The sequence below is a fragment of the Sinohyriopsis cumingii genome, chromosome 16 (assembly GCF_028554795.1).
Source record: "Sinohyriopsis cumingii isolate HCF-2022 chromosome 16, ASM2855479v2, whole genome shotgun sequence".
In the NCBI taxonomy this organism is placed as follows: domain Eukaryota; kingdom Metazoa; phylum Mollusca; class Bivalvia; order Unionida; family Unionidae; genus Sinohyriopsis; species Sinohyriopsis cumingii.
Genome location: NC_142976.1, coordinates 75,577,680 through 75,589,153, shown reverse-complemented (window position 1 = coordinate 75,589,153; position 11,474 = coordinate 75,577,680). Strand labels below are relative to the sequence as shown.

General features: G+C 32.0%; 1 long non-coding RNA gene across 1 annotated transcript; it reads right to left on the bottom strand.

Moving 5' to 3' along the window:
• Positions 1-214: 214 nt before the first annotated feature.
• Positions 215-10,186, bottom strand: LOC149780816 (uncharacterized). The gene is made up of 4 exons (XR_016414912.1): positions 10,052-10,186; positions 7,311-7,394; positions 5,707-5,841; positions 215-484 (listed from the first exon to the last, which is right to left on the bottom strand). It is a non-coding gene; the product is annotated as an uncharacterized LOC149780816 (long non-coding RNA).
• Positions 10,187-11,474: the final 1,288 nt, after the last annotated feature.

Genomic DNA, 11,474 nt, shown 5'->3' with positions numbered 1-11,474 from the left:
CTAGCCACTAATATTTCAGAGAGTGGCGAGATAGTTCGCCGAATCTACCTACTCTTAAATTAGCCAAGAAAAGAAAACAGTAGCTATATGACTAAAATATATTAACACATTTCTGTACAATAAGCCCATCTGCATTTACTGAACAGATACTGAGAAAAAATTGAGTGTCACATACGGGGTATTTGGCAGATAGAAGACTTCGAAAAAGCAGAGAGCGACATAAATATTTTTAATTCCAAATCCGTTATTTTCTTTCTTGAGAGAGAAACATCACTAGTTTGGCCAGATATTCTTTTACGGTTAGCATTTGGTCAAAGAGCAGACGCAGGATTTAGGAATTTGTATTCTGATCAGCTGGAAGAATCCACGACGTGTACCATCTGCGACACAGAACGACCAGACATACTCATAAACCCTCTTCTCTCTACAAACAAACCTGTAGTTTGTGACCCAAGGGACGCCGTTCCAATACTGACACCCCTTTCTGTAAATTATAAATGCTTCAAATCGAAACGGTGAAATAATAATTTATACAGTTTTATACAGTGACCTGATATAAAGCCATTGGGATACAAATATCTAACCGATTAATCCAGTAACTTTCTTTAATCGATCTGTTCATCTCTCCATGCACACTATATATTGGCACGGACGAAGAATCACGTAAAGAGTGATTATTTGTATTAAAATATATTGAGACATTAGAGGAGAACTGAGGATCCTTCAATTTCTATATGAAAGTGAAGCTTGTTCATTCGCTTAGAAACTTGTTGAAGTGTTTGTCCAACATACTGCATGTTACATTTTTGTACAGGTTATCAAATAAATCACATCAGTTGATAGGCAGTCAGTGTAATAATGCAGAGAAAATACTTCTTTTGTATTGGAGCTACTGAAATAAATGCTTTCTCTAATATTGTACATTGAGAGCAACGATGTTTGTTACATTTAGAAGATGAAAACATATTTGTATATTATCTGAAGGTTTAGTTCTAAAAAAGAAAATCTTGCAAATTCTTAGGTCTTCTACAAGAAAAAATTGGCTTGCTTTTGTGAAATGCTTTTATGCCCTTTTTATTTGATAAATTGAGGAGACTCCATTATTTATTACTTACAAAGCCTATATTAATTAATGAAAGATTATAATGTATTGTGAAAGGAATTATAATTTCCTCAGTCGTACATTTTGCTGTGTTTAAATCCTCAAGCTTAATAAGATTACCGGTTTTGTCCAATAATCAATTTTATGTAATTGATAATTTCTATTTTGGAAATAAGTTTTTAATCCATTCAAAGAATTTTATTATTGACAATCGTCTGAAATAATGCGTCATTATCTTTTGGCTTGGCTTTATGATATCCTGTTATTACATGAAATCGGATGACATGAAGGAACTTCTACATATTAGTGGATATTAATTTCTAAGATGAACATTTGGGGAGATAGTATTATCAAAATGTTTGCATCTAAAATGATACATGCGTAGTAGATGCAGTAAAAGTAGATTTAATAGTCGGGTTAAAATGATTTAGGCAATCCAATTTTTTTTTGTTGCAGTTCTTCTTCTGAATGGTTCCAGATCATAAAGATGTCATCTAAAAATCTTAACGAAACATGGATTAAAATTCTCGTTTTGAAGAAAATATTTTTTAAAATTTACCCATGAAAAGAGAAGATTATTATGAAATATACCCAGAACTACTCATCGTCGTACCCATTATTTGGAAATAAATTGTACTGTTAAATTAGTAATCATTATTTTCCAAGATAAGTTTTAATTTTGTTACAAAGATCTTTACTCGATAACGTGTTATTATTAGGATTGTGATCAGAAAAATATTTACACGCCTCAATACCATCTGAATGCTGTATCTTTGTATATAGTGATATTACATCTAAAGATACCAGGCTTGAATTAACTGATAACTGTGGAATATAATTTATCGGCGTTTGTGTTTTTTTATATAAAAAACGAAATTTTAAAATTCAAATTCAAAGGTATATACGTGCAGATAAATACAAAATTGTCCAGGATTTCTTTGAAGGAAGCCATTCAAAATTAGAAACTAGGAGACTAAACCTGCAGTTTCAACATATACATTAAAAGCAAACACACGTCAGTCGAATAAAGAGGGAAAAAATGCTTTTATGTGTACTTTGCCTTCTTTGGTTCAGGGACGCGTACAAAGAAGCCACACGCCCCCAAAAAAATAGATATTGGGAATATTCACATACAGAAGCCATTTAGTGTAGGATAAGACATGGTTTAAAAAAAAAAAAAAACGCAAAACAACAACAACAACAAAACAAACAAACACCAAAACCGTAAAATTTCGTGCACAGTCACACTATTGGATGCGCTTCTTAACTTTGCGAGCCGTGAAAGGAACGCTTACTAATGACACCTAGTTGAATATTGCGTGGTAGAACGCACACGTGACTCTTGATTAATATTAATAGCGTTAGTAAATAAAGCCGCTTAGTCTATTTTAACTCATAATGTAGATTGAAAAGAGTTCGGTTTGGAACTCCTTGGATGTGAACAACCTTTTTCAATATATCTCAGCAAACCTATTCACTCTCACCAATTCATCAAGTATACCAGACCAATTGGGTTGGCTGGTATTGAGTAGAAGGGAGTATGCAATCACATCAGTATCAATGGTACCATCTGACATTACTTCAGTTTACACGGATCTTCTAGCATTTCATTTCCAGCCAGGGGCTTCAGTGTGGTTAAATTTCGACCTGTGATTAAAGCAATCAACATTCCTGATGATTTAGAATAATAAAATAAGACAGCAACCCTCCAAACTCATTATAAGAAAGAAGGGACGAATCACTTCTCTGAAGGTAGTGAGATCCACCTCAAAACATTAGCGAGTGGCTTCCCTCAGAGACTGACATTACAGAGGGAGTAGATGAAGACGTATTAGCTAGGGATAAAGGTTGACAGTTACACACACACACACACACAAATATATATATATATATATATATATATATATATATATATATATATATATATATATATATATATATATATATATATATATATATATATATATATATATATATATATATATATACATACATACACACACACACACACACACACACACGTGGAAAATATCAGCTATGTTCAAATAGTGTGAGCTAAATAATTTGTGACGAACGTAAAGAGAAATTACTTCGATAATTAATGCTCCAATACCAAAATAATATAACCAAGGTAAAATCGTAACCAGATAGATAAGAGATTCATATAATCGTAAAAGGAACGTAAGTGAGCACATATTTAACGGTGGTAAAAATTAATATTTAGACTAATTGGTTAACAATGTTGAAGCCTATCTAAAAAGTCATAAGCAGAACAACTAGACAATTTTGTTTTGTAGGCATACAGCTAGCCCTAACAATTAGACTCGCGAAGAGATCAAGTTAAGAATAGTGGCAGATCCAGAAATACCCTTTTGGGTCTGTAGAGAGGGGTAACGTAAGCAAGTAGGCGGGGACTCAAGGGGCGAAGACACAGGAAGCAGCTGCATTCTAAGCGCTTCCAGGAGATAATGTTAACTGTCTGACTGCAAAGAAAATTTGTTTTAAAAAACGTTCTGGTTGTTTCGCGCTAAGTTTTATGTGCTCAGAAAGGGGGGGGGGGGAGGCACCGAAACCTGCATCAATGAACCAGGTCTCTGAACATTACGATTTGAGGTGTAATTCAAATTATGGTGGCAAAAGAGTTAAAATATCATGTGCAACATTTGGACAGGAAATAACCGAATATACAATATAATGTTTTTCGAAAGCATACCACAGGCACACGTGCTGAAATCGACTGAGCACTATTATGGGTAGTCATAAGTCAGATTCATTCCATCAGGGGTTTTAGTTTTACGTTAAATTAGTCCACAAGCAACAGAAACCTATAATTTACAGAGGTACAGACTGTAAGAAAGAACTTGCATGATCCTCCTTCAAATTGCAAAACCGGTGCATGAAGATTTCAGGTTAAATTTGCAATACCAATATGAAGACAAAATACAATTTTTAACTCAAGAAACACACGCCAGATATGTAAAAGAGACACGAGAGCCAAAGTAAAGGCCATGATCACATAGCAAATAAAACTAGAAGTTCATCCACAAAGGAGTGCAATTTAATTTTAAATAACTTGGTCCATTCATAACGGGTTTTATATTTTAATACAGTAAATAGAAAGAAGAATATTTAACGTATAAATATGCAAATAAACCGACACATACATATACAAAAAAGATGCAAATTACAATGTGTCAAGTTGTCAATATGTGTCATTCATAACTTATCTAGTTATCGCAGTCAGTTATGCATCAAAACATCGACAAAGATAATCCAGATGAATAAACGTTAAAGTCATAGGAAGCATTGATGATAAACACATTTCGTTTAGTAATGATTTCATGGCTGACAAATTTATGTATTCAAACGGATATAACAGTACAAAACAATCGGGTTTTTCTAAAACTTTAGATGTACGAGACACTAGAACAGCTAGTTAAAAATGTTTATTATGGTAGAAAAACTTAAGGATTTTAACAGCGATAAAGATTTATTGGAACTGCTATATCAGCAATAATTGTTTCCCTTAAATGATTCAAATGACGACTACCCGTGTATTTAAAATGCGATGAACAGTCTAACATTCCGAAGCCTTCATGATTATTACATTAAAAGGATACATAATGGATTTGTATCTTATTTGTTTTCAACCGATTACTCATCAGCAAGAAGATACACATTCATTAAGGCTTATTACTGAAATCAATGGTGGGAAGGTTGATACATACACTAAAATCAAATCTATCACGTGTATTATTATACAATAAGTATATACTTGTGCATACGTACATTACACACATCCAAATTCATATCCATCCATTAATATGTACACACACATTATACATATATTTACGTATTCACATACACACGCACACATATGCATAAGAGGACATATCAATTAGAGGTAATTCGGGTAAAGTGTCTTGCCCAGAGATACCCAAGGACCCGGCATGGTCAAAGTAGGATTTGAACCCACACAATTTCCTAGATTTTTAATTTGTTTTGTAAATTTAAATTTAATTTAATTTTTATTAATTTTAATGTATCTTTTGTCTTAATTACATCAAACATTGAGTTCATTTTGTTTTTCATACTGCATTGATTTTGACGTCTTTACTTTAAGAAATTCCTACCGTATTTTTTAAAGATTGCAGTAAATATTACTTTAACATATTTGCTGTCAACAAATTTACAATGTTTTTGTATTTAATTTATGCTTCAACACAGTTAGCTTTGTCAGCAGTTTTATTTAATCCAAACGTATAAATGAATGCATACTATCTCTTGTGTCTTTGATATGAAATACTGCAATCACTCTTCTTCAAACATTGTTAGAGTGGTCTCAGTCTGAGTTTGTACTCTCTGTGACTAACAACTGTTATATAGTTTAAAATATCTTAAGCGTAAAATATGTTTGCAGAGTCTATTTTGAACACACACACACACACACACATATATATATATATATATATATATATATATATATATATATATATATATATATATATATATATATATATATATATATATATATATATATATATATATATATATCCAGATTTAATTTTGTATGAAGATAGATATTTTATTTTTGCGTCACTTACGTTCTACACCTGGCGTAAAGCACGCGTTGTATGGTCCAGCATTTATAACCGGGACCGTAAGGAATTCCCCAAAGTAGCGTCGACTCAATCTCACTTGGACACACGTCGTAGTAATAATTGGCAAGCTCGAAGCGGCTGTAATGAAAGAAAAACAGATCGCTTGTATTGTCTTGAACATATATAATTGGCCACTATGAAACTGTTTTAGAATATTTCACTTTAATAACTCATGCACATATAATTTATTTGATGCGCCTTGACGGTCCAGAAAATTGAAAACGTGTGAAAAGTTCAGTACCATTCTAGAAAGTTTAAATCTCACTCAAGTTGAAATAAAAGTATGAACTCGGGGGTGTGCATTTGACAATTTTAAAGCTTCAAGTTGGAATTTTTTTTTTATTGTTATCATCATTTTTGTATTGCTCAAACACAATAACTTGTTCATACAGAACAAACAGCCTATAACAGGGATTGCCAGGTTTAAAATGGTAAAATGGTTTGAGCCATCCTATAATATAATGCACGTCATGCTTATTTAAGCTCTGTTGACAGCCAATCAGATTTTGTCATTGTGCTGTTTGATCGGAGTAACACCTGCGCTAAGTACTCTACATTGTTTGTTCACAAACTATGAAGCATACCGCTAAATTATCTAATTTTAATTATGTTGAAAAAATATACAGAAGGATGTCCAAGTATAACTCAAAAGTCGAGTCGACTCATGACTGAATTGGCCTTTAAAATGTAAAATGATACACCAAACTGATAAAAACCAGCAATGAAATTTGTACTCAATAATCATCAGAACCTAAGAGGAAATTTAATCTTGAAATTGTTTGCAAATTTTCAACGTCAAAGTTGTAACATGAAAAGGTCAAGGCTGAAATGTTGCGTAAAAATGAGAATTTATGTCGGCTACTGTGCAATGGCTATGAATGAAACGAATTCTTGTTTCTACTGATCTCACTAGTCGGAGTCACATTACGTCAGAACCATTTATATGTATTCCAACATCTAAACTCTGTCTCCCCAAAAAGAAGACGGGGTTGGGGACACCTATATTTAATAACTAAGGTTCCACTAAATGTGTGACTGACATTGGCCGACTGCCTGATTGTTTCTCATCATGGGATCTCATTCGTACGGGTAAACTCATTTAGTTTCTATAAATAGAAGCTACATGCGTGAATTGACGCGTAGTAATTACTTGGATTGAAGATAAACAATCGAGGCAAAGACCTCTTTAAGTCACCCATAGGTACTTGGCTTATGAAATATTGACCGATAATGGCGGCCTATATTTGGGGCGGCAATAATTTCGACTTGTAAATAGGCAATTGGCGGTGACGTAACCCGTCGTAATCAGACCAGACGTCCTAGGGGAATTAACGTCTTGGACTCTGACTATTCGCTTCAAAAAATATTTTGTTGAAGTACATCGAGACATTATAAGACTTTCCAACTGCCAACTGCCAGAAATTTAAAGACTTAATAACTGCAATATTTTATATACGTAACTAAAATTTACCTTGATTCAAACAGACCTAGCAACTATCATAGTTAAGTAGTACTGAACAACTACCATAATTCAAATAACTACTTACATTGGTTCTTCCTGTGTCACGTTCCTGAGAAGGTCACTAAGGTCAGATCTTGCAGCAACAGCATCCTCGTAGAGGCTTTTCACACTGATAATAATAATAATAATAATAATAAAACAGCGCCGTCAGTCAAAACGAATTAGACAAGAAATAAAAATAAATGAGGGGAACCATTTAATTAAAATACTCCTTCATCCATCTTCAGATTGTGGGGACGGACTGGAGCTGGAACGGGAAACAGCCGAATGAAATTGGCCTGGATAGCGGAATACGTGAAATTGTGTAAAAATATGAACGATTATGTTGTCGTGCTAGTAAAATATATTCCGTCGCTGAATAAAAGTATTCTTCTTGGTTCAACTCAAATGCAACAGTGATATCTTTAATACATTTTCTAAAATAATTTTCCTTATTTTGTCTTCATGACATGTAAAATTTCAAATACTTTCTACGTATACTGAAGAATGAACCGAATTAAGTATGTTTAGGTTTATACTTCTCCTCGGTTTATATTTTTCGGTTTATTCTTCAATAAACCTAAAGGTCAATCCTTAAATGTAATTATCAATATACTTCATTTTCCTCCACTGATATAATAATAATATATGCGAAAAACCGTTGTTTAATATTTAGAAGGAATAATTTGATTGTTAGTATAATCCTTGTACAAAATTTAAATGATCTATAATGCCTGCTTGTAATATGCTTGCACAAAATTAAAATGAGCTGTAAGGCCTGTTTATAACACGCTTGAACAAAATTAAAATGAGCTAAAGTCCTGTGTGTAACACCCTTAAACAAAATTCAAATAAGCTCTAGGGCCTGTTTGTAACATGCTTAAAGAAAATTAAAATGAGCTGTATGTCCTGTTTGTAATATACTTGAACAAAATTAAAATGAGCTAAAGTCCTGTGTGTAACACCCTTAAACAAAATTCAAATAAGCTCTAGGGCCTGTTTGTAACATGCTTAAAGAAAATTAAAATGAGCTGTATGTCCTGTTTGTAATATACTTGAACAAAATTAAAATGAGCTATAAGGCCTGCTTCTAATATGCTTGAACAAAATTAAACTGAGCTGGAAGGCCTGCTTGTAATATGCTTGAACACAATTAAAATTAGCTGTAAGGCCTTTTTTGTAATACGATTATACAAAATTAATATGAGCTATAAGGCCTGCTCAGAAAACTCTTTATCATAATTTCTACGTTTAAATGAATGAAATATTACAAAGAGACAAATAATAGCACTTTGCTTTTGATCACTATATGTCCTTATACAGCAAAAACATGCCATTTTGCTCGAAATTACCGTGGAATTATTATATATTTGTACGAAGCTGCTTAATTCTTTTCTAGTTGATATTTGCATATAACCGTAGTCAAGGAATGTACGGCCGTAAGTAATTTTGGATATCCTATCTCGTCATTAAATCAATGGAAAATTTTGCAAATTGGGCTCAGTTAAGTTTTAACGGAAGTAATCTACACATATTTGTCTCGAAAAAGAAAATAAATAAAGATAAAAATAAAGAAAAATATGACATTGTACATTTTAATGATATTCCCCATATTTGACATTAATCCAACGAGCTCCCTAATTTTCACTTATTCCTTAAAATAATGGGGGCCTCCAAGTGTGTTTCTTCTCATCAATCCAGTAAGTACCGCTATTAGAAAACGCGGTTCACAAAATCTGTTGTAAAAAATGAGTCTGTTGCTAACAGCAAAACATTTTTCAAATTACACACGAGGTTTGAAAATAAAACTTTATTCACTCAAATTGCTTTAGATGAGATTTTCACATAGGTCAAAAATCACTTTCAAAGTGATGCACTAATTAATATTAATATCGAGAATTTCAATTGCTTTATTTCTTTATTTCCCGAATGAATCCGAATGTGGTTCGCTACAGTTTCTTTTCACTGATAAACTGCTAAGGTAGGACTTAAGGACGTGTTTTGAATACTACTACTAATACTACTACTACTACTAATATGATAATGATGATGATGATTATGGTGATGACGATGAAACACTTGATTAAAGGTTGTCACAGAATGGTTGGTATTATGCATACATTTTAGAAACAATATTTATTAGGATAAATATCTGATATCATTATTTAGCTTGTAAAAGATACATAATTTCACAAGGAAGACGTCAATCTATGACAGAAAATGGCTATACGACTTATATGTAAACTTACATTAGCACCTAATATCAAATATCTGATTTTTAATATTTGTATTTATTAATTTAAATCATTGTTTCCGGTTAAAAAATAGAATATTCTCATCTAAACATCGGTAGCGACAGAATTTTAAAAAAACACATGTATGTGTAGGGCACAAACAAACGCTGACATATCATTGTGATATGAATTCTTTGTAAATAATTTTTTTACGGTAATATCAACTTCAAATGCAGTTAATTTTTCTATTGCTTTTTATAAAGGAGATCAAATTTAAAATAAAAAATAACATTATTGGCGGTATAAAAATCAGCTGTACTCAAACGTTAGTTGCAAAATATTTGTTGCGATAACTGGTAAACTGTTTCGAATATAAAAGGGTGTTTGGCTTTTGAAAATGTAATTGGGATAGGGTTAGAGTTCATTCGAAAAGTATGGACCAGCTTCTAGTTTTTCACCATCTATTTAAAGGATAACTGACTGATGAAAGACCAAAAATCTCCACACAGCTTAGATTGTCGGTAATTACATTTCGACGGGTTATTGTACATACCTTTCAAAGTCTCTGACAGCGGTTTCGTCGATGGTGACACCCGGGACACAAACATCGGTACTTCTGATCGTCTTATTTGCTATGCCTGATTGTGCCGGAATAAGAAGAGTCAGGAAACACAACACCAGAAAGAGCTGTATAATAATAATAATAATAATAATAATAATAATAATGATGATGATGATGATAATGATGATAATTTTTCTCATCTGCACTTAAAGTTTGATGCTCATCGCAATCTATATCAAATCTATAACATTGTCGTCGCAAAGTCATAATCGTCGTCATCGTTATCGTCATCATCATTTATGCCAATGCAAAACAAGTTGCCTTCTATTCTTAATACGTTTCTTTGTGTGCATGTAATACTTCAACGAAATTAATCATTCCAACCAGTAAATTACAATAAATATAAGCTGACGTATGAATAAACATCTACCAACCATTGTTTCCATCTCAGCAGAAGTGTGTGAAGTATAAGAATTATTTCAAATCCCACATTACTTGCCCCTTTATATACATAAATTTTTTATTAGTCCCACCTATTTCTCCTCCGGGTATACCATAAAGCATTTACTGTCGCCACTGCCTCTCGACGAAGGACGCAGATTAGATTGTCTCTTTTTGTCTCTAGTCAGTTTGGCGGCTGTCCTTACGGCTGACTGTAAATAAATTATCTACTTGGTAACGTTTGCGTGTAGGTTTACTGCGGTTATTTGCTCGTGGGCTTTGTTTGAAATCAGTTCGTTTTTAACACCGTCTTATGTCAAAAATTACAAAATAAAATTATAAGTCAGAGATATTTATGGGAAAATACTGTTTTAAACAAAAGAATGTACCGTCAAGCGTATTTAATATGGTATAAGAAAAACCAAATATAAAAACCCTCATGAAATTATTTAAAATGCTCAGAAAAGCTTCATTTAGCAATCCTTTTCTGCAGCAACACGAGTTATCGTAAGATGCCACAACCCACCATAATCTACCACAACGCACTACAATCTACCACAATAGACTAATTAAATACATTAGTTGACCACAATATTCTACAATCAAGTGTGAAAAAAATAAAATCGACCAGTGTATCTATCTATCTATCTACCTATCCATCCATCCATCTATCTATCTATCTATCTATAGCTACATATATATATATATATATATATATATATATATATATATATATATATATATATATATATATATATATATATATATATATATATATATATATATATATATATATGTATATATATATGTATATATATATATATATATATATATATATATATATATATATATATATATATATATATATATATATATATATATATATATATATATATATATATATATATATATATATATATATATATATATATCCAGTGTCGTACTGATGGGTCTATTTTTTTGTTGAATCACA